This window comes from Tamandua tetradactyla, chromosome 24 (genome assembly GCF_023851605.1).
Source record: "Tamandua tetradactyla isolate mTamTet1 chromosome 24, mTamTet1.pri, whole genome shotgun sequence".
Classification (NCBI taxonomy): domain Eukaryota; kingdom Metazoa; phylum Chordata; class Mammalia; order Pilosa; family Myrmecophagidae; genus Tamandua; species Tamandua tetradactyla.
Window position 1 is genome coordinate 32347075 of NC_135350.1, and position 23650 is coordinate 32370724.

General features: G+C 37.9%; 1 pseudogene; it reads right to left on the reverse strand.

Annotated features, from left to right (window-relative positions):
- Window positions 1-693: 693 nt before the first annotated feature.
- LOC143668178 (RNA-binding protein FUS pseudogene) lies at window positions 694-2180 on the reverse strand (annotated as a pseudogene).
- Window positions 2181-23650: the final 21470 nt, after the last annotated feature.

A 23650-nucleotide genomic window follows, 5' to 3' on the forward strand; every position in this document is an offset into this window, starting at 1 on the left:
ATAAATATTACTATGCAGTAGCAAAATAAATGCCAACTATTCCATGGGAAGATGGGAGAACTAGATAAGGAGACAGGAAACCTGGGTTTGGGTCTTAACTGTTCTATTTACCAGTGATGTTTTGCTTGGGAAAACTATACCGACCTCTAGGAATTTGTCCTCACTTGTAAAATGAGGGGTCTTTCAAGTCTCGCTCAGCTCCAAAATATTACAACGTATGATGTGTTTTTCTCCGTCCCCCAGGCAACATTTCACATAAATGTTCATTTCATTGCAGTGTGTTCTTCCCTGATAAGAGAATATTTTCAGACTAAAATCAATATACAACTCTGCACAGTATTGAAACATTCTAAGGATTAGATTTTGAAGAAAATACATCATACTACCGCATACAGATGTAACAAAGTAAAAGCACTACCTAATATAGATACAGGGAAATAAAAATGTGTCAGTATGTTTAACTAGAATAAAATAGATTACACCATGGCATTGCTGCAGGTAAAATTGGCAACAAAGACAATCTTTCCAAGAATCTTTTTTCTTTTTCAACTAAAACAGTGGTTTTTAATGGGAACCAGAGGTATGGTTAAAATTACAGTTTGACGCACAAAAAACATGGGTTGATCAGGAGTTGGAAGGTTACAAAATGATGAGGTTAACACCGAGGACAGGAAGAGAAGTTGTTCTCGGGCCTCAGGAGCCAGGCTGATAGAGCCTTTCCCTGTGAGCCTGTCTGTGCTCACCTCTGGAATCCAGGGTCAAAGCCACTTCTCTCTCCACCACCCTGGCCCCGTTGAATCTCCCTCTAGTGCCATCCCAGCCTTGCAGTCACCCCAACCGTAGCCTTCTCTGCCACCAAGACAATCATCTCCATAGTTACCCCATGTGTCAGTCCCCTGAGTCCCCTCCTAGGCCTTTGGGCTTAGGGGCCTTATACAAACTGCATTCATTCTTCCAAAAGAAGTTCACATTCTCACATGTCTGATTAGGAAACTTCCAGTCCCCAGTGTGCTGCTGTCCTCCACCGCCACCACCTCCACTGCGACCACCTCCAGAGCCTCCACTGCCCATAGGTCCACCCTGCACTCAGCCGCCATGACCACTGCCACTACCCCAATTGAAGTCTGCTTGCTGAGCAGCAAAGAAGACCTTGATAGGATTCCCAGAACATTGTTTACCATCCAACCCATCAATGGCCATTTTAGCCAGTTGGGATGACCCAAATGTGAATCATCCCGTGAGACTGTCGTCTTTCCCTTCAGCTTGCCTGTTTCCCTGTCTGTGTACAGATTAATCACAGGCTATCTCATTTTATTTGTCCTGACAATACCCATCTGCTTGAAGTAATCAGCCATAGACTCAACTGTAACATTTTCACCCAACCCTTGCGGGAAGATGGTGTTGTCTAAATTATCTTGTTCAGGCTCATGACATGATCCTTGGTCCTGGGGACCAGCAAATTGATTGAATCCACCACAGTCACTTCTGTCCATGTGGCATCTGCCTCTACGGCCACCTCTGAGTCTCTAGGTTCATAGCCACCACTGCTATGATTGTAACCACTGCCACCACCCTGGCTGTGGCTCCCAGGGGCCTGCTGGCCTTCCCTGTAGCCACAGCCACCACCACTCTTGTCTTGATTGTCATAAGCACCACCGCCACTGCACCACTCACAGCTGACTGATTGTGTCTGTGGTTAACTCTGCCATTTCTACTCCTACTACTGTTGCATTGGTTCTGCCGTTCAGAGCCCTGAAGGGGATTAAAAGAGCCTAGCTGCTGTCCATAGATTTGCAGCTGTCTACTGCAGCTGGATTGTTGCCCATACCTCCCACTCTGGGGCTGCCCATAACTGCTTTTCTGAGAACTGCCCCTGTAACTTCCTGAGGTGCTCCTGGAAGCTGGTTGCTGGCCATCGCTAGGATAGGAGGACTTCCACAGTCACCAATCAGTTAAGCCATCTCCCTGGGTTGCTGATTGGGTGTTCTGCTCTGGCTCTGCCCATAAGAAGAACCACAGCTACTCTGGCCATAGCCTGAAGTATCCAGTAGACTGGATGTTACCACCGCAATTCTGCTGTCTGTCGGGCTGACTGCTCTGCTAGGAGTAGCCCTGCCCAGGCTAATGGTGTAGATCCTGTAGCTTTGGGTCACTTGTTGGGTATAGTTATTTGAGGCCATCTCTGCACATCGTGCATGCACAGGCCAGCAAGATTCCAACACTACCGAGCACCAACATTGCAATGACTTAGCAGCTCATACATCGTTTTTCGCCCCCAATCCTTTTGTAAAACATTGTTCCTAGTGGTGAATTGCATAAAAATGGTGGTCCATCACAGTCAGAAATGAAGTTTAATCACAGGAAATTGAGTCATGCATTAAAGACCCACTTTAGACTTTCTTTTTCCTCTTCTAGATAGGAAGTGATTTCCCTTTTGCTATCTCCTTTGGTCACTCTGAGTTTACATCCCCACTATCAATTTTCTTCCTTTCTTTGCTCTCATCTGTGTCCTGGGCAGTGAAATGGAGGTGCTTCTCCTTAGAGACATTATCACAGGACTCATTTGTCCTCTGGCTTCCAGTAGGTCTTGGTAAAGAAGCAAACTGGAGGATAGAGATCCAGGTATTGCTTCTCTGCTCTCTCTCTCTCTCTCTGTGTTGGCTCTGTGGCCCTGTCCCTCGCACATGGCCCTGCTTTCACAGGGCTCTGGACAGTCTCTTGCACTTGTCCAGTTGCCCTAAGGGTAGTAATGGTTTCCTGCTGTTGCTAGTCCCTGTCTGACTTCCTACCTCTTACTGATTCTTTTAATACTGCCCACACCTCTGACAAGAAGATCTTCATTCAGTTCTCTTCAGGATCTCAGAGGAAGACTCTTCCTGCTAAGATGCTATTATGCTATCTTTCATATGTTTCTGGAATCCTCCAATTATGTACCACATTTTCCCCTCAAGAGGTATATTTTTATTTTAAAGTGAGGGTTTTTTTAGTAGTTCTTGTGAATTTGGAAAAAAAAAAGTATACAAAAGGATTTCTTTGTAAGGGCAGTAAGCTTTTTCCCAGTGATTTTATTGAGATATATTCATACACCATACAATCCATCCAAAGTATGTAATCAATGGCTAACAGTATCATCACATTATTGTGCATTCATCACCACAATCAATTTTAGAACATTTTCAGTACTCCAAACGTAAAAAAAATAAAAATAAAGAAGAAAACCCCAAACATCCCCTAGGTAGTAAACTTTATCTACTTTTCTCCTTAATTGGGGTGCCATGCTCACAGTCATACTAAAGAGTCAATCATGGAAAAGTTGCCACTATGCCTTTTTCTTTCTCTTTGACCTTCCTTCTCATCCTACTGAAAAAGAAATCAACCCTTTCTCCACCTCCACACCCTCCCCAAAAGGAAACAGAAACTTACCCAAATCTTTTTGGGTACATTAATTCTTATCAGTGCCACTTTACACCCAAGAGAGTTACCATTTCTATTTTGTGATCTTTCAGAGTCCTTAACATTTATGTGGCAATCACTGGTATAAGATTGACTTTCCAGCATTACCACATAACACATCATAAGGCATCCACAAAAGACTAAAGATACTAGAACAAGCCAACTGATAACTGAGCTTTGATATACTAAGCTGCCATCATCTCTTTTCACTTAACGAATTCTTTGAAAGGAAGTTGGAAATAAAAGGCAAGGAGCAAAATGCCCAGTTGCCCAACAGAGATTTCTTTAGACTATAAAGATCACCTAACACATTTGTTTCTTCTTTTTTTTTCTTGTTAACTATGTCTGATCCTGCTGTACAGGTGCTGGTTGATGGGTTTTTACCTGTGCTGCCTCTCCTTTTTCTTCCACCATTAACTCTTTCTGGATCCAGAATATTTTTTGAAAAGATTTTATTAAAAAAAACTGCATCTTAGATTGAGTCTTAGACTCTCCAATCATAGAACAAAACAAAAAACAAAACAAAATGGCAATTAAATCTCATAAATTCTTTTTTAAATTTATGGTATTGTGGCAATGGACGCAGACCGCTGTAGGTAGCAAGAGCTGTTTTTTATTTTGATAGATAAATTTTGGTGATGTGTACATACTCAAAGCCATGGCACTTGCTACAGAGTAACAGCATATCTCAAAAATCAATGAAATCAATGCCTGTGGTAGATTATCCGAGAGTTTTTTTCCTCCCCCATCTCATCCTCTTTTCTGTTTTTTATTTCTTTTTTAAGGGTTAAACTGGGTGGTTTTCAGAGTTTTACAAGAGAACTATTAATGAAAAACAATCTGATACATTCAACGTACTAAGGCCCTGCTCTTTCCCTCTAATCTTTCAGCAGGACCCAAGGGAGGCTAAAGTTTAGATCAGTCTATTCTCCCAAAGAACTTTGATTCACTATTAAATTCCGCCTAATGAAGATGACTTTGCCATCCCACGGCCATCAGCAGGCTATGTGTGAGACAATGCAAAACCCACCTTGTATAGAGGGACATTGTTCCTTCTTCTTAGTTACCCCAGTTGAATAGAATCTCATGGAAATTCACATGCACAAGAGACCTGTGAAATCAGTATCAGAATTAATCTCTAGGGTGCCATGGACAGTCAAGTTAAGGAAATAACTATTTTGCTTAAGTACACATTTGCTCATGTCTTACATCGTGTCAGGTTTGTGATAAGAGCAAACAACTGAGACAAAGAGAGATTTTTCTTAATGGAAAAATTAAGGTACTATAAAATATAATGTAGTTTGTTGCAGAGTAGTCACTAATTAGATTGATTCTAATTCTCCTGTACTCCTTGCCTTACAGATAATAAATTAAAAGGAAGAATATGCAAGTGTGAGAATTCTGGAACTTGTTTTAGCTTAAACAATTCCCATGCCAATCATACATACTAAATAAATGATAAATTATGAAAGAGATGTTGATTCTGAAATTAAGCTTTCTAGTACATAAAATCCTGCATTTCCAATATCTGCTTTATTTATATTACAAAACAAAATTTTAAAATTAGACAAATGCAGCCTTCTAAATAATTTTTCTGTGGCCAGTAATAGTCCAAGCTAGTACCAGAGATGAAGATTCCTGCTTTTGGGAGGCAAGATGGCATAGTGGCATGGGCTCTTTCATTCTACTATACAGTTCCTGTGTAAATTAGAAAAATTCCTTAATCTTCTTGGACTTCAGTTAACTCATTTGCAAAATGAGAATTGCTTGTCTGTAAAACTACTGCTTGCCTTGTATTGTTGATGTGAAAATTTATGAGTTAATTCATATAAAGCATTTATAAGAGTGAAACTAAGTAATAAATATGATACTATTATTAATATTTTATTCATTAAACACCGTGCATATTGTTGGTTAGCAAAAGATTTGGTTGTCTAATGGGGAAAGCCAACTTTGAAGCTGATGAAGCAGAAATATTTAATATTAGAGATAAAATAGTGGTTTTGAAAGAAAATATAATTCATATCCATTATTAAACATGCTGCAAATTGTTAATGCTTAATTTATTTTTCAATTCAATTAGTTAGAAAAACAGGTGATTCCACTTCTGGGTTGTGATAGAATGCTTTTTATTAGCCCAGCCTTCCAACGACAGCAACTATAAACTATGAAAAAAAAGGATTTACAAAAATAAAACCTACTGGAAATCATTGCAGAATAAATAAAAGCTGGCAAAATCTGGAGCGGTCATGAATTTTGAAAGGGAAGAGCACTCTGTGAGTTTCTGGGTTTTATGACTTTTGCTTGTGTTCAGACTCACTCTTGACACTAGGCACAGCTAAAACTTGGATAGGAATTTGTAGTCTTACTCGCTTGATGACATAGATAACAGAGTTTGAGGCTGCCACAAAAACTGGAGAATGATGCAGAAAATACTATAAAGGAGAAAATCAACAGAGGTGGTGCCCCAACTTCTGAGTTTTAACTCTGTCATTATCTTGTCTACCCCCTGAGTAGCACATGCATGGATTTCAACTGCTTCACTCTGCAGCAGGGTCACAGAGTTTGGAGTTTGAGTTCAGCTGATGCAACTGCCTGCTAAAAGCACAACCACAATAATGAAAACCACAATGACATAAAACCATAATACCCTTCAGAGGGAGGTAAGAGAATCCAAAGTCTTTACAAAATATCACTCACAAGATACCATTCCAAATTACTAGACACATGAAAAATACAAGAGATGTGGTCCCGACTCAAGAGAAAAGCCATCAATGAAGATTGTCTCTGGGATGACTCAGATATTGGAATTAACAAAGATGATAAACAGCTATTATAACTGTGTTTAAGGGCATACAGCAAAACATACCCCAAATGAATCAACAAATAAGAAATCTTATTCAAGAATTGAAGAGTATGAAAAAAAATCAATTGGATACAGAACAGAAATACAAAATGTATAAAATAAGTAGAAATGACTGGGTGAGTTTGACAGAAGATTGGAGACGACAAAAGAAATTGTCAACAAACTTGATGCTAGATCAACAGAAATTACCCAATATGGAGAATAGAAAGAATAAAAATTCTAGAAAAATGAACAAAGCCTCAGGATTTATGGGACAATATAAAAAAATTCTAATATATGTTTAGTAGAGTGGAAAATGTTTGAACAAATAATGGCTGGAAATTTTCTAAATTGGGGAAAGATTTTCATTTATGTATTTAAGAAGACTACGGTGAAGAAAACCAGAAAGGAAATCACACCCAGACACATGACCATCAAACTGTTAAAAACTAAAGGTAAACAGAAAATAGACACAGGGATAAGAATACAAATGTCTCATCATAAGAAACAATGGTGGGCAAAACACAGTGGAATGACATCGTTAAAATGCTGAAAGAAAACTGTCAATTCATGATACTGTATTCAATGAAAATATCAGATATTTAAAGACCCTCTTCATTCCCAAATTTTGAAATTCTAAATAACTCATGAGGTGAAAGGATTTACTAATGCATTTAGAAATCCTTTTAAACTGACCAATAATGAAAATATAAAGTTATCAAATTTGGGGCAACATAGCTAAGGTAGTACTTTGAGGAAAATATATAGTTTAAAAATATTTATATTCAAAAAGAAGAAAGGTATATGAATAGGAAGGAGAAAAACAATTGAGGAATTTAAATAAATTAAAAGTTGGTCCTTGAAAAAAGCAACAATTTTGATAAACTCCTAACTAGAGTGACCATGAAACAAAGAGAGGAAACACAAATTATACCTACATTAGGAATAAAAAGGGAATATAATTATAGATCTTATACATATCAAAAGGATAATAAGGCAAAACTTAATACCAGCAAGTCAACAACTAAAATGAAATGGATAAATTCTTTGAAACACACAATTTAGCAAAACTGACTTGAATGCAGAACCCTTTATTTTTATAAATCTTTATCAGCTAATTAGAAGAACAACATTTTTCCTTTTCATTTTGTTTTTTTATCTGAATTTCTTTATAAGGGATTCTAACCTTTTTTGTGCATGCCATTCTTTGACAATTAAATGAAGCCTATGGATCCCTTATCAGAATGGTGCATAAGCACACATTTATGTGTGAAGAAAAGTACACCAGATTACAAAGCAAAATTATTGCATTAGAATACAGTTATCAAAATATTTGTGAGTTATAACGTTTTACATTCTTCTTTGTTAATACATTGAATAATGAGATCTATTTATGAATCTGACAACTATCTTTATTTCGAAGTAGTGATAAGCTTAAATGATATTTTGAGATATCTACAACATCAGTAACAGACTATGAAATACATGTGTGATTGTTATTTTTACACATGGTTTGATTTATTTCATTTTTTTCATAAATTATTACTTAAATAGGGTGTTCACTATGAATAATCAATGTATGCATATTTTATAAATTTTATAAGCACAAGCATGTTTAATAATAGTAATCATTATTATTTTGCTTTAGCTTTTTGGTTAGCTTCACAAATTATGATATAGGTCAACTCTACTTAAGATTACAAAGCTTTGGCAGGATTCCAGAGACTTGTGCCTGGCCATTTACACTGTAACTCATATAAGGAATGTAAGCCTTTCTTTAGCAGGAACAGATTTGGTTTCTGGAATATTAAAGTTGGGTGATGTGTTAGTCAGGGTTCTCTAGAGAAACAGAGTCAACACGAGAGATCTGTAAGTAGGAGATTTATAAAGGTGTCTCACATAACCGTAGGAATGGAAGAGTCCAAAATCTGCAGGGCAGCCTGTGAAGCTGACAGCTCCGATGAAGGGTCTGGATGAACTCTACCAGAGAGGCTCGCTGACTGAAGAAGCATGAAAGAGTTTCTGTTCCTCAAAAGCCTTCAACTGATTGGGTTATCTCATTATGGGAGACATGCCTTAGTTGATTACGGATGTAATCAGCTACAGATACAATCAACTGACTAATGATTTAATACATCAGCCTTGAAATATCATTGCAGCAATGGTCAGACCAGTGCTTGCCTGACCAGACAACTGGGCATAATCATTTGGCCATGTTGGCACCAGAGCCTAACCATCACAGGTAAATTAGGTATTGTCTGCATTTTTCAAAGAAATCTTTATGTGAGGAAAGATGGAGGATATGATGACATTTCCTTAAGAAGAAGGTGAAAGATAATCATAGCATGGTTCACATGAAAAATGGCACAAGAAAAAGCAGCACAAAACAGTAGAGTTCAATCAATCTACTTTCTCTAACATCTTAGAATAAGCTTTTTGGAATATCCCCAAACAAATATGTTCTCCTAGCTATATTAGTGCTGCTGTGTATTTCATTCAGGAATTACCTTTATGCAGATCATCTGGGCTTTTTTTTGTTACCTTGAGAAAGCCAGTTTTTCTCTTTTTCAGATTGTTAGTGAGTTCAAGTAAGGCCTGGTTTTAGGCCTAGATTTTTGTAGAACAGTCAGGAAAAAATGATTCAACATTGATGGGCTATATTTGAATTCAAGGGCTCTATACAATGAAAGGAAAGATATACCTGAACACAGCTCAGTTAAAAATACCAAGCTCTTTGACCTAAAGTATGTCTATTAAGTTGGGGATAAAGGGTAAGACAAAATGGAATCAGTTCAGGATGTCCTACCAGGTTCTGATGCTCTCTGACTTGGCATTAGCGTGTGCAGATCAATAGCTATATGGCCATCTGTATTGAATTGGTGTTTGTAGATGCCTTCACATATATAAATTTTTCTCACATTGAGATGCATATGTTAATAAAAAATTATACAACCTTTTTCTTATTAAAGGCAGAAAGTTTGGAACTGCCCTTAAAGTTAAAAGGATGAACAGAGAAGAAACAAAGAACTTATGCTATATAATTAAAATGGAGTATTGTTTTAGTTTTCTAGGCTGCTCAAGTAAATACCATAAAATGGGTTAGCTTAAATAATGGAAATTTATTAATTTATGGTCTTGAGGTCAAAAGAAAGTTCAAATCAAGGCAACATCAAAGCAGTGCTTTCTCCCTGAAGACTGTGGCATTCAGGGGCTGGCTGCTGGCAATCCTTGACTCCTTTGTCACATGGCCTGGTCTCTCCTTTCTTTTCTGAGTTCCATTGATGTCCAGCCTCTTGCCTCCTGCAGTTTTTTTTCTCTGTCAGAATTTCATTCCATTTATAACAGACTACAGCAATAGGATTACGACCAATCCTGCCTGAGTTGGGCCACATCTTATTAACTGAAGTAACCTCATCAAAAGGTCCTATTTGCAATGGATCCACACCTGTAGGAATGAATTAAATTTAAGAACATGTTTTTCTGGGGCTACTTATAGTTTCAAACCATCACAAGTGCATAAATGAAGACAAAAACAAAGTAGAAAATGAATGGGAAAATTTTCAGAAGTTATCTTTTTCTTAAATTTTCTTTATTAAATATGGGGAGAAAGCTTAAAGTGAGGCAATTTTCCTCTCTTTCCCCATCACCTTGGTCATATTCCATTGGTTAGAAGCAAGTTGCAGGTTCCACATATCATCAGGGGAGGGGACTACACAAAGTGTGAATGTGGGGGCCACCTTAGGGTCTGTCTGCCACGGTTGGTCCTCTGGGCCTCAATGAGTCTTATTTCTCCTGCATATGAAATGCATTTAGTTCTTTCAAGTTCCCCAAGATTCTCATGCTATTATAGTATCAACCCAAAGGTATCCAAAACACGTCCAGGTATGGGTGAGGTTCTTGGTATAATCCATTCAGTATAGCTGCTAGGCTACAGTTCCTCTCTACCTGTGGATCTGTGAAACTAAAGTGGCAAGTTATCGGTCCCCAACACACCAAACATGCAATGTTGTGGCAGGCTTAGGATAACGGCTAAAGATGCTCTGATTCAAAAGCTCTAAATAGAAGTCAAAAAAGAAGTCAGTGGCCCAAATCAAGCTCTGAAATCCAGCTGGGCAAACTCTACTGATCCTTGGGTAGACTTCAAGGGCTGGGGATAATTCTTTGCGGCTCGTTATTCCATCTTCTCGGCTCTTGGTTCTCCCCTCTGAGTCATCCTTCCTTTTTTCATGAAAGCACATGTGATTAACCTACTTCTTGGAGTTAAAATTTTGGGAGTGTGACAGCCCCCATTTATTTTGTACACTCTGTACTTTTCAGTCAAAGCTGGGAGTGTTTTTGCTGAAATAATTTTTTCAAGAATTTTGTGGGTCTTCTATGGATTTAGTAGGGATTCACTCCATTAAACAAAATCACATGCACAGATCTTTTGAAGACACTTTCTTTTCTGCTTTCTCTACCTTTTGCTGATATGGCTGAGGGCTCTTAAGCTTCTTAAAGGCCCTTAGGATCAGACTGTGAGGATTTGTGAGGCATACCCTTAATTTCCTGCAACAGCTTTTTGTGTGACTGAATATTTAGACCTTTTGATCTGAGGTTATATCTGAAAAGATTGTACAGTTGCACCCTTGGCTTTTTCTTTAGAGAACAACTTTTCTGACAGTGAATCTCTTAAGCTTTAGTATCTTTGACCATTTTGAGGGGCTGAGAATTTCCAAAATCATATGATACTGGTTCCTTTTGGTTTAACAGTTCCTCCCTCAATCTATCTCTTTTTCTCTTGTATTTCACTATAAGCAGCCAGAAGAAAACAGGTAGCACCTCCAACATTGTGTTCGGGACTCTCCCTGGCTATATAACCAAATTCATCACTTACAAGCTCTGCTTTCCACAAATGGCAGGAGACAATTTCATTAAGTTTACAACAATTATATAACCAGGATCCCTCTTCCTCCAGATTCTATGAACATGTTCTACACTTCTGAGTCTTCTGTGGCAGCTTTCTTAAAATCCATATTTCTGTTAACAGTCTGTTCAAGACTATTTAGGCTTACTCTATTATACTTCTCAGAATTCCTCCAGCCTCTACCTATTGTCTTTTCAAAGACACTCTACCATTTTAGGTATTTGTTATAATGCCATCCCACTTTCAGGTACTTTATTTTTTATGCTGCATAACAAATTACCATAAACTTGCAGTTGTCTTGACACATGTCTTTTATTTCACATTTACCATGGGTTAAAAATCTGAGCACAGCATAGTTGGGTCCTCTTTTCAGCTATGGGGCAGGGATGCAGTCTCACCAGAGGCTTGACTAGGGAAACATCGACCTCCAAGTTCTCTTAGGTGTTGGCGGGATTCTTAGCCTGCAGCTGTAGGACTGAGGTTCCTGATTATTTACTGGCTATCAGCTGGGGGCTGCTCTCAGCTCCTGGAGGACATTACTATTCTTTGCCTCATGGCCCTCTCCAGAGTCCCTCTCACAACCTGGCAGTTTATTTTTTGAAGGCCAATAGGAAAGTCTATACCCTCTCTTTTAAAAATATTATATTTTCTTTTCCATTAGTTGTATGAAAATGATACAGGCAGTATGAGAAAGTTATAAAACAGAAGAGATTTTCTTTTTGCCACTATTTTACTTTTTCAAAAATGGAAATGGATATACATCTATTAACTATTAGAAAATGAAATATAGAAATATTTAATAATCCGAGCACAGAGTTTACTTATTGACAAATAGAGGCAACAATAACTAAAACTATCTTGAATTATCTTAGTTGACAGTAATATATTCAGTAGAAATAATTTATTATAAATTGATAGGTGCTTCTAGATATTATGGCCCTTTGTATGACTCCTCTAAACCAGTTCCAGTGAAGGGCTAATACATCACCTAAATACATTATATGGTTAATGCAATTAACCAAGTGCTATCACTAGCTCAGCTAATAAATATTGAGCCTTATCTTCTGGGACCCTGTCTTTGAGTGTTCTTCATTAACCCAGCAAGTTATAAGGTATATTTTTGCTCTTTCCTCCATTTCCAACATACACCTTGTTATGTCAATGATTGCCATTAGTTAACCCAATTATACAGAGGTGATTCTAAATTGAGCAGAAATCACTCATAAAAATTTATGTATTTGTGGTTTGCCCTTAATTCTTTGGTCCCTCTTTTTCAGGTCAGGCCCTTACTGTCCTTCACTTGAGCTACTGAAGTTGGTTAACACTTCAAAAGTTCTCTAACACACATATATCTCCTTGTTAGTCCATTTTCTCCAAAGCTATGATAGTTGTCTTTAAAAAAAGCCCCAACACTTTATTTTTCTGCCATAATATAGAAATTTTTCCATGAGTCTGTCATCTATATGGTAAACTCTAAACTTACAAAGATGGCATAGAAGACTCTACATATTCTGGCCTCACTCTACCTCTTTTTAGTCACTCGTCTCAATATGCTCTTGTTACATTGAACCTCTCCTTGGTCCTCAATTACATCAAGTATTTCCATGCTTGCCTTGTTTTGTTCTTGCTTTGTCTGCATTCCCTTTGTCAAGACCCATCTAACTCCTATTCGTTTCTCCTCCAGGAAAAAGCTGATTGATCCTTCAAGGCCTGACTGAATTGTCACCATGTTTTGTGATGTATTGCTTGATCACTTTCCTGGTCAAGGCAGAAACAATTTCTTCTTCTACTCTACATCACTTGCAGATATTTGTCATTGAACTTTTCACAGCCTCTTGTAATTACTTAAGGGTCAATCACCATGTGGCAAGCATCATGTCTTTATTTATTCTGATATTCCGTGGCACCAAACACAGGCCTTCAAAGGTTTGTTGAATAATTTGAAAGATCAATTAAGCAGAGTCTGCTTCTAGACCTAGGTAAAATTTCCCAGTCCAGTGAGGATAAGGTTCAGAAGTAGCCATTCCCCACCTTGGCCAAGTGATCAAAGTCAATGTCATCTGTAATGAGATAAATCAATATGAGTTGCCTCCTGATTTGATGCACTGAGGACACAGCATTATGAGTGTGGTATTCTTACCAGTAATGAATAATCTGCATTTAATCATGAGGAAACACCAGATAAACCCAACTTGAGCACCATTCTGAAAAATAACTGGCTAGCATTTCTGAAAGTGTTAAAGGTCATGAAAGAAAAAGAAAATTTAAGGAATTATTCAAGATTAAAGCAGAGTAGAGGCAAAGCAGAGTAGAGGCATGACAACTAATTCCATGTGATAGTGGATTCAATCCTGAACCAGAAAAAGAATATTAGTGGGACAAATGACAAAATTTGAATAAAGCCTGTAAATCAGATTATAGTGTTATTAATGTTTATGATATTAGCTGACGTTAGAATTACTTTCTAATGTTAATTTCTTGATATTGATAATAGTGTTGTGATTATATAAGATGTAATATACCGGAAATGTTGGTGAAAGGTGTATAGGAATTATTTGTACTATTTTTGCAACTTTTTAAAATCTGAAATTATTTCAAATTTAAAATATTAAAAAAATGTAAAACTTTAACCAAAAAATAGCTCTTGCTCTTGGCTTACTGTCCACAGCCAGTCCATAATTATTTATGGAGTGTCTACTATTTTCCGCTTATTATGATAAGTTGTCTCTGCTCAGAGCTTTCATTCTTGTGGGGAAAGATATTTATTAAAAAATGAATAATTACCAGATGTAAATTGATTTTTGGCCATTACAGGCTCATTTCTCTTGACCAGGCTGCTAAGGCAGAATTTAAAAGCACAATATCTTTGGTTCTAATATTCTACATTTAATCCTAACGCACTAATTCAAAATCCTAAGACTCTCTCCCTTTCTTCTAAATCATCTCTTTATTAACTTTATTTTTTTGTGTGACAAGGGCATCTTCCCAAATAGTCAGTAAGAGATGAGATTAGCTTTATCTTTTGTTTTAGTGTCTTTCACATATCTTTGTGTCTTTCCCATCAAATAAGTATTTGTTTACTAGTGTTTTAATTAAATTCTTGTCATGGTCAGGGACATGTGCCAACTTGGCCAAGTTATGGTACCTGTTTATCTGATTGGGCAGGTGCTGGCCTGTCTGTTGCAATGAGGACATTTCATAGGATTAGATCATGATCACGTCAGCTGCATCCACAGCTGATCCCATTTGTAATCAGCCAAAGGGGAGTGTCTTCTACAATGAGTGATGCTTAATCTAATCATGGGAAGCCTTTTTAAGGAGGACTCAGAGGAGACTGGTTCCATCCAGACCATCCATTGGAGTCGTCGGCTTCACAGCCTACCCTGAGGATTTTGGACTCTGCGTTCCTGCGGTCACGTGAGACACTTTTATAAATTTTATACTTGCAAGTGTTCCCTGTTGATTCTGTTTCTCTAGAGAACCCTAACTAATACAATTCTGTTTAAAATTGTACAAGTATTTTGAAATTTGCAAATGGTAAAAAAGAGTAGTAAAGTCTCCATAAAGTGTAAAACAACTTTCAAAATAAAAAACATTATTTACAAATGTGCATGCATTTGTGTATGTATTGCTGTGGATTCCAGACAATATTAAATACTGATTGTATATGTACCTATGTTCTGCCTACTTAAATTATAAGTAAATAAGAGATTTGAATATCCTTTGAGCAGAATGCATCAATTTTTCTTTACAGAAATTACTCTTTCCTTATCTCTGGAGGGGATAAATTGGCAAAGCGAACAGATAATCACATAATCTAAGCTAAATTCTCCCAATAACATTAAGTACAAATGGGTAATATGTACTTGATTATATTTCATCTTTGTGACACCTTCAATAAAGTAATGAAGTTGCAGTTTTCAAGTTTTGCTCCTTGACCCAATCTGCCTTGTGATTAGTGGAGAATTTTTGGAATGCTCTGTGGTCACAAAACTTGGTAAGATTCTATGACCTTAGTCTTATTAGCATCATTCTCTGATCAACTGAGTTCAATAAAATTAATACAGGTGGTTTTAGAGTACAGAGATGTGAAAAACAAGTGGAGCAAGAGCAAAAATCCTGACTGAAAATTCTGCCACTGACTCTGTATCCTCTTAGGGACTCTCTGCCTTGTTTGCCCATTGGTAAATTAGTACAAGAGTTTTGTAGAAAGTGCTCTGATGTTAAAAGTTCAAAGAATTTAATGAGGCATTTGCACTTATCTTTAACCTTCCGGCTCACGTAAAAAATAACACTATGATGATAGGACTTCTTCAGCCTTAATGAATAATCTCTTTTTTGGTATTCATGGGCCTCATAGTCTAAGGTACAACAGTTAGGGATGAACATTTTAGTTTCCTAATGATGATCTCAGTCTTCACATTCTAAACTTTGGATCAGTTGTTCACGGTGCAAAAAATGTTACAGATTTTTTTATCATGCTTTCTTCTACCTTTCACTCAGCTTTCAGAATTTCTTGATGTGAATAGACTTTTTCTCTCTTAGGAGCTTTTAATTTTTAAGCACTTGTTATCTCAAATGCTGATCATATTTCTGAGAAATTACTTTATGTAAAAGATGGCGTGAGATAGAAGTGTCTTTTTATCTTTCTGTGAAATTATTTGGACCTGAAGTTGTGGTGACAAGGTTGCTTCTCTATGGTAGGTCCTGCTGCCGTGGAAGCAGGCTGTTGAAAAGACCAAGAACCACGGCCTCCAAGTTTTTGCATGCGTCTATCCACACTCACAAATACACAAACCTCAGTTTCAGATAATACAATGTATACGGTGACTCTCGCTGACAGTGCAGCATTTTTCAAAAACAAAAGTCATGTATGTCATGTAAGAAAAAGCTAAGCTAATCATACACCATCAAGTTTCTTTTACATGATGACTTTGTGATTTGAAATAAATATTCTTATCTTTTTGGAACCATAGAGTAGTTGTCATTAAATATCTGAATTGAAAGGGAAAAAGAAGAATGGAAAGAAGGAATGAAGAAAGAAAGAAAATGAAGTTATTTATTAATCATGCTCCATACGATAGGGCCCATGTTTATAATGTTTACTTTCTGTATTCTCCATTCTTAGCTCAGTGCATGGTACATAATAGGTGCTCAGTAAATATTTATTGAATGAACGAGTCAAGAACACATAGAAGTAGTAAATACTGGTGTTGGCAGCAAAGAAATCTGACTAACAATGGTATGGAGAATTCGAGGGAGAAAGTAGTAGCCTTCAAAGTGTAAGGTATAAGAAGTGAGCTGGATTCAGCTAGATCCTTCCATTATGGTGAGAGAACTACTAGGGGAACTGACCCACTGCAGGTGTTAAAGTGGAACATACCATACTCAGTGTTAAAAACTATTGGCCATCTTTGGACCCACTCCAGGCAATAAACATAGAAGACCAAAATGGAGAAAATGCAATCTCCCAACATGTGGGTAGGTTATGGTGCCATTTGGGAATCAAGGTATTCAGTCAACTTACAGGCAGTCCAACAGCTACTCACAAAGCTCCTGTCATGGGAAGGGTATATGCAGTTACAGAAGGATTTCTATACAAACAAGGGTATCTTTTCCTAACTTTTGCAGTGCTGCTTAAGGATTAGTATTTGACATAGTCCCTGTTCACCAGACCATAGATCTTGCAGCAAAAAAGAAAGTCACAATCTCCTTTTAAAAGTTGTATTGATATATACTATATATTGATATACCATGTATATCAAATTATATATTGATATACCATGTATACCAAAGTGTACAATCAGTGGTTCATAGTATCATCATTTAGCTGTGCAATTACTATTACAATCAACTCTTTTCTTTTTTGTGAAAAATAACATATATATGAAAAAGCAATAAATTTCAAAGCAAAAAGCAACAATTACTTGTAGAACAGATTTCAGAGTTTGGTATGGGTTAAAATTTCACAATTTTAGGTTTTTACAATGAGCTGTTTCAAGACATTGGAGACTAATAGAAATATCGATTTTATGATTCAGCAATCATACTCATTTATTAAACCCTACTTTCTCTGTATAACCTCACCATCTCCTTTGATCTTTCTCCCACTCTTTAGGGGTATTTGGGCTATGCCCACTCGAACTTTTTCATGTTGGAAGGGGCTGTCAATACCATAGGATAGGAGAGTGGAAGCTAATGTTCTGGGGCGACTGCCCCTTTGCATTTCAGACTTACCTGGTCTGGGGACCCATTTGGAGGTTGTAGGTTTCTGAAAAGTAACCCTAGTGCATGGAACCTTTGTAGAATCTCATATAACATCCTAGGTATTCTTTAGGGTTGGACAGGAGTAGTTTTGGTTGGAGTTTGGAAAACTATGATAGGTAGCAATGTCTAAATGAAGCTTGCATAAGAGTGATAACCAGAGGAGCCTCTTGACTCTGTTTGACCTCTCTCAGCCACTGATACCTTATGTGTTATATATTTTTCCCCCTTTTGGTCAAGATGGCATTTGTTGATCCCATGGTGCCAGGGCCAGACTCATCCCTGGGAGTTGCTTCCATGCTACCAGAGAGACTTTCACCCCTGGATATCACGTACCATGTAGCGGGGGAGGGCAGTGATTTCATTTGCAGAGTTGGGCTTAGAGTGAGTGAGGCTACATCTGAGCAACAAACAGGTCCTCTAGAAGTAAACTCTTAGCTTAGCCCACTTACCTATACATACATACATAAGCTTCACAAGAGCAATCCTCAAGTTCAAGGGCTTCTTGGCCTGTTGGTTTGGGTGTCCCTAATATGCAGTATCAGGGGTTTCCCTGGTGGTAAAGTTTAATAGTTTCATATTTTTTCTCCCATTCCTTAAGGGACTTTGCTGATACTTTTTGATCATCTGCTTAATATAGTCTAGGATGTATTCAGGCATTACAGTAAGCTATACAGGATTAAAGGTCCTCATTCTTATTTCTGGGCTCCTTGTGTTTGACAATTTCATCGTTACCAAGAGAAAAATAGCTGATAAACACAGCCTTACCAAATAGAAAGTCCAAACCTCATCCTGACTCTGGTCCCTCTGCCTATTATTTGCCCCTGGAATTGCTGTGGTACTGTTGATGTTTTCCTATTAAACATAGCCTATAGCATGCAATAGCAGTTTCCCCCCATACTCTGAAATTATACACTTTGTACAAGATTCATACATTGCAGTAGTTCATCTAAGAACATATATATTTTTGTAGTGTTAATTGCTGGGATACATGGGTCAATACAACCCCTTTCAATCATGTTCACCTTCAATATGGTAATATTGCTTAAAGACCCACTAGTGAACCGCCTTCACTTCTAACTATTCCCTTACATTTAAGTTCAACCTCATTAGCTAACCATTCACCCACCTCTAGCTTCCAGGTATCTCTAGGTTCCTTATATTTTATATTATAAGCCTCTGACTTTATCTTTACTATGGTCGTAAAAGTGCCAACATACAGTATCTATTTTTTTGTGTCTTGTTTATTTCACTCAGCATTATGTCCTTAAGACTCATCCACCTTGTCAGGTGCTTCAGGAAGTCATTTAGTCTTACTGCTGCATAATATTCCATGGTATGTATGTACTCCATATTGTTATTCCACTTGTCTGTTGATGGGCACTTGGATTGTTTCCTTCTTTTGGCAATTGTAAATAATGCTGCTGTGAACATCAGTGTGCAAATATCTGTTTGTGTCACTACTTTCACTTCTTCTGGGTATATACTGAGTAGTGGTATTGCTGGGTCATAGGGCAACTTGATACTTAGTTCTCTGAAGATCCACCAGACTGTCTCCCACAGTGGCTGCACCATTATACATTCTCAGCAGTGCATAAGCGTCTCAGTTTCCCCACATCTCCTCCTACATTCATAGCTTCCTGTTTGTTTGATAGAAGCCATTCGAACAGGTGTGAGGTGGTATCTCATCGTAGTCTTTTTTTTTTTTAATTTTTTTATTAATCAAAAAAAAGAAAAGAAATTAACACAACATTTAGAAATCATTCCATTCTACACATGCACTCAGTAATTCTTAGTATTATCACATAGATGTATGATCATTATTTCTTAGTACATTTGCACCGATTTAGGAAAAGAACTAGCAAAACAGCAGAAAAAGATATAGAATGTTAATATAGAGAAGAGAATTAAAATAATAATACTCATAAATATATATATATATAAAAAGGAAAAAGAAAAAACAAAAACAAAAGATACAAACAAATGAACAAACAAAAAACTATATTTCAGGTGCAGCTTCATTCAGTGTTCCAACATAGTTACATTACACTTAGGTATTACTGTGCTGTCCATTTTTGAGTTTTTGTATCTAGTCCTGTTGCACAGTCTGTATTCCTTCAGCTCCAATTACCCATTATCTTACCCTGTTTCTAACTCCTGCTGGTCTCTGTTACCAATGATATATTCCAAGCTGATTCTCGAATGTCGGTTCACATCAGTGGGACCATACAGTATTTGTCCTTTAGTTTTTGGCTAGACTCACTCAGCATAATGTTCTCTAGGTCCATCCATGTTATTACATGCTTCATAAGTTTAGTCTGTCTTAAAGCTGCATAATATTCCATCGTAGGTATACGCCACAGTTTGTTTAGCCACTCGTCTGTTGATGGACATTTTGGCTGTTTCCATCTCTTTGCAATTGTAGATAATGCTGCTATAAACACTGGTGTGCAAATGTCCGTCTGTGTCTTTGCCCTTAAGTCCTTTGAGTAGATACCTAGCAGTGGTATTGCTGGGTCGTAATCCATTCTGCCATTCTATGTCTTTTGATTGGGAAATTCAGTCCATTAACTTTTAGCGTTATTACTGTTTGGATAATATTTTCCTCTACCATTTTGGCTTTTGTATTATATATATCATATCTGATTTTCCTTCTTTCTACACTTTACTCCATACCTCTCTCTTCTGTCTTTTCATATCTGACTCTAGTGCTCCCTTTAGTATTTCTTGCAGAGCTGGTCTCTTGGTCACAAATTCTCTCAGTGACTTTTTGTCTATAAATGTTTTAATTTCTCCTTCATTTTTGAAGGACAATTTTGCTGGATATAGAAGTCTTGGTTGGCAGTTTTTCTCTTTTAGTAATTTAAATATATCATCCCACTGTCTTCTAGCTTCCATGGTTTCTGCTGAGAAATCTACACATAGTCTTATTGGGTTTCCCTTGTATGTGACAGATTGTTTTTCTCTTGCTGCTTTCAAGATCCTCTCTTTCTCTTTGACCTCTGACATTCTAACTAGTAAGTGTCTTGGAGAACGCCTATTTGGGTCTATTCTCTTTGGGGTGCACTGCACTTCTTGAATCTGCAAATTTAGGTCTTTCATAAGAGTTGGGAAATTTTCAGTGATAATTTCTTCCATTAGTTTTTCTCCTCCTTTTCCCTTCTCTTCTCCTTCTGGGACACCCACAACACGTATATTTGTGCGCTTCATATTGTCATTCAGTTCCCTGATCCCCTGCTCAAGTTTTTCCATTCTTTTCCCTATAGTTTCTGTTTCTTTTTGGAATTCAGATGTTCCATCCTCCAGTTCACTAATTGTAGCTTCTGTCTCTTTAGATCTACCATTGTAGGTATCCATTGTTTTTTCCATTTTTTCTTCTTTGTCCTTCATTCCCATAAGTTCTGTGACTTGTTTTTTCAGATTTTCTATTTCTTCTTTTTGTTCATCCCATGTCTTCTTCATGTCCTCCCTCAGTTTATTGATTTGGTTTTTGAAGAGTTTTTCCATTTCTGTTCGTATATTCAGCATTAGTTGTCTCAGCTCCTGTATCTCATTTGAACTATTGGTTTGTTCCTTTGACTGGGCCATATCTTCAATTTTCCGAGCGTCATCCATTATTTTCTGCTGGTGTCTGGGCATTTGATCAGATTTCCCTGGGTGTGGGACCCGGCTGGTTGAAAGGTTTTTCTGTGAAATCTCTGGGCTCTGTTTTTCTTTTCCTGCCCAGTAGGTGGCGCTCGTGGCGCTCGTCTGTCTGCGGGTCCCACCAGTAAAAGATGCTGTGGCTCCTTTAACTTGCCAATCCGAATCTCGAAGTCGGCCCGAGAAATCGTGCATGGAGGGGGGGGGTCACCGGCCGCCTCGGCTTGGGGGAGTGCCGGCCCAAATTGCCCAGCTGGCCTGAGACGCCAAGCGTGACGGGAGGGCCCTGCTATCCAATGTTCCCAGTCAGACCGGGGAGCCACGTGCGTGGAGGGGACCCCAGTCGCCAGCCGCCCTGGCCGGGAAAACGCGCACCCCTCGGGTATCTCACTGCAGCGGATTCTCCCTGCCCGTTCAGCTGTTCCAGAATGGGGTACGCTGTCTTTTTGGTCTCTGTCGTGGCTCCAGGAGCTGTTTCGTATTGTTTCTGTTTCTTTAGTTGCTGTTCTGGAGGAGGAACTAAGACCTGCGCGTCTTACTAAGCCGCCATCTTCTCTGGAAGTCTCATCGTAGTCTTGATCTGCATTTCCATTATAGCTAATGAAAATGAACATCTCTTCATGTGCTTTTTAGCCATCTGTATTTGCTCTTCAGAAAAATGCCTCTTCATATCTTTAGTGCATTTTATAATTGGGTTGTTTGTTCTTTTGTTATTGAGTTGTATGATTTCTTTATGTATACAGGATATCAAACTTTTATCCAATATGTGATTTCCAAATATTTTCTTCCATTGGGTTAACTATCTCTTCACCACTTCTGACAAGTCTTTTGAGGCAAAAAGCATTTGATTTTGAGGAGTTTCCATTTATCTATTTTTTCTTTTGTTGCTTGTGCTTTGGGTGTAAAGTTTAGGAAGCTACCTCCTGTTACTAGGTCTTGAAGATAATTCCCTACATTTTCTTCTAGGAGTTTTATGGTAAACACTTATATTTAGAATCTTTAATCCACTTTGAATTAATTGTTGTGTAGGGTGTAGGGTAAGGGTCCCCCTTCATTCTTTTAGCTATTGATGTCCAATTCTCTCATGTCCATTTATTGAAAAGACTATTTTGTCCCAATTCAGAGGATTTGGGCGCCTTGTCAAAAATCATCTGACCGTAGAGTTGGTGGTCTATTTCTGCACCCTCAATTCGATTCCATAAGTAAATGCTTCTGTCTTTATGCCAGTACCATGCTGTTTTGACCACTGTGGCTTTATAATAAGTTTTAAAATCAGGAAGTGTAAAGCCTCCCACTTCATTTTCCTTTTTCAGTTAGCTATTCGGGGTCTCTTTACCTTCCAGATGAATTTGGTAACTAGGTTTTCCAAGTCCTCAAAGGAGGTTGTTGGAATTTTGATTGGTACTGCAAAGATCAATTTAACTAATTGGTCTGTGTGGGTCAAACAAAATATGACTGGAGACTGGATCCTAACAGCAGGACATGGGTTTAGAGATTCTCATACAGAGAAACAATGCTTTTCTATTTTTTTATCTTTTGCTAAGCTTCCTTCACATTATTAAGGCTTGTGAGGTAGGAACTATGCTGGTTTGAAAGAATGTATGTCCCCTAGAAAAGCCATGTTTTAATCAAAATCCCATTTAATAATGACAGAATAATCCCTATTCAATACTGTGTGTTTGAATCTGTAATTAGATCATCTCTCTGGAGATGTATCCCAATCAAGAGTGGTTGTTAAACTGGATTAGGGGAGATGTGTCTCCACCCATTTGGGTGGGTCTTGATTGGTTTATTAGAGTCCTATAAAAGAGGAAACATTTTGGAGAAAGAGATTCAGAGAGAACAGAGCAGAATGACATAGCCACAAAAAGCAGAGTCCACCAGTCAGCAACCTTTGGAGATTAAGAAAGAAAATCCTCCCAGGGAACTTCATGAAACAGGAAGCCAGGAGAGGAAGCTAGCAGATGACACTGTGTTCGCCATGTGCCCTTCCAGATGAGAGAGGAACCCTGACCGTGTTCACCATGTGCCTTTCCAGATGAGAAAGAAACTCTGACCCTGTTCACCATGTGCCTTCTCACTTGAGAGAGAAACCCTGAACTTCATCGGCCTTCTTGAAATTGGGACATTTTTTCGGCCTCAAAACTGTAAATGAGCAACTTATTAAATTCCCCTGTTAAAAAGCCATTCCATTCCTGGTATATTGCATTTTGGCAGCTAGCAAACTAGAACAGGAATATTCCCTGGTGATAGAGGCCTGCCTTCTTGGACACAGGGCTGGTAATACAAGCCATCGTATGCATTCTAAGTGTGTATGCATGTGTGTGCAAGAAAGAATAATATAGTAAATATTATGGATAGTGTTAAGGACAGGGCTATATCCAATAGTAAAAAGGAAATGGAACATAGATGATCAGAGCAGAATCATTACAAGAGGGACTAAGGCAGAAATCCAGGAGTCAAAACAGGGTCATTTAGTCAGAACCAAACTAAGAAATTAATTTTATTAAAAGCCACCAAGTATAGAGTAGATCCCCTATGAG